The sequence below is a fragment of the Chiloscyllium plagiosum genome, unplaced genomic scaffold, assembly GCF_004010195.1.
Source record: "Chiloscyllium plagiosum isolate BGI_BamShark_2017 unplaced genomic scaffold, ASM401019v2 scaf_10494, whole genome shotgun sequence".
NCBI classification, from domain to species: Eukaryota; Metazoa; Chordata; class Chondrichthyes; order Orectolobiformes; family Hemiscylliidae; genus Chiloscyllium; species Chiloscyllium plagiosum.
In genome coordinates this window covers 33,711-34,904 of record NW_025215260.1, presented here as the reverse complement: position 1 = coordinate 34,904, position 1,194 = coordinate 33,711, and the positions used below count along the sequence as shown (strand labels likewise).

Here is a 1,194-nt window from a genome sequence, read left to right as displayed (position 1 = left end):
CACTGTGGGAGGGTCAGTGCCGAGGGAGCGCTGCACTGTCGGAGGGTCAGTGCCGAGGGAGTGCCACACTGTGGGAGGGTCAGTGCCGAGGGAGCGCTGCACTGTCGGAGGGTCAGTGCCGAGGGAGTGCCACACTGTCGGAGGGTCAGTGCTGAAGGAAGACCTGCCTGGTTAAAGCCAAACTAAAAACTTCCACGGTGTGTCTCCATTCTCACAAAAGCCTAATTCTGCACAATGAAGCCAGCAGTGGTATTATTCTTCAGGTGGGGAATGCCTGTGACTGGAATCTCTTGATAAAAGGATGTACCAAGTTTTGAAAGTAACGAAGGGACTGCGTGTGAAGCAGCGGTCTGAGCTCTCAACGCCACGTTCACCGCTGTCTGCTCAGAGATATGAAACACACCCCTCCCATCTCACCTCGTCAAATCGGTCATCCCACTCCTCTGCCGTGATCACGTAGTTTACAGAGTCGTTCATGTACTCCTCCAGGGCCCTGCACGCGTAGGGAAAAGGAACACGCGTGTCACATGAGGCAGCAAGTAGAGAGTCGGGCGGGGGTGGGGCTGCTCAGCTGTAACCACCATCTTGGCTGGTGGGGCTTGATGGGAGGGGCCTCCATACAGGTAGCCCCCCCCCCATCCCCGCTATCCGAAAGTGCAGCGTTCCTATGAAACCTTTTGTAAACCGAAATGGTAAAAAGCGAAGAAACATTCGTTTATAGAGGAAACAGTTTGCCTTTTCTCGTAAAAGCCAAAATCCTCTTCGGATTACTTTCAGTTAGCGAAAGCAGGTACTAACGTAGGACTTTTGTGAAAGCGAAGAGGCATAAAGCGAACATTTGAACAGCCGGGGATACCTGGATAGGAAGAGGAGGGAGAGGAGACCAATCGACTCATTGAGGTGATCCACCATCACGGCTGATCCTGAGTTTCACCATCCCCTTCCGTGATCTCTTTCAAAGAGAGAATCTGGAGGGGACTTGACAGGTTGGAGTGAACTCTCTACTGGCAGAGGAGTTTAACTACAGCCTGGACAGCAGGGCCCAGTCTTGGTATGGGCAGGGGGCCAGCCATTTTGGGCGCCTAAGAGAGAGAGAGAAAAGAGGAGAAGAGGAGAGGAGAGGAGAGGAGAGGAGAGGAGAGGAGAGGAGAGGGGAGGTGAGGAGAGATGAGGAGAGGAGAGGAGAGGAGAGGT

At 53.5% G+C, this 1,194-nt stretch overlaps 1 long non-coding RNA gene across 1 annotated transcript in view; it reads right to left on the bottom strand.

The window, feature by feature from the left end:
• LOC122548238 overlaps nucleotides 1-1,098 on the bottom strand; it is a 2,875-nt gene extending 1,777 nt beyond the window's left edge. Inside the window, exon 1 of the long non-coding RNA XR_006311195.1 lies at nucleotides 418-1,098. This is a non-coding gene — a long non-coding RNA (uncharacterized LOC122548238). The remainder of the gene's footprint in view (nucleotides 1-417) is intronic.
• Nucleotides 1,099-1,194: the final 96 nt, after the last annotated feature.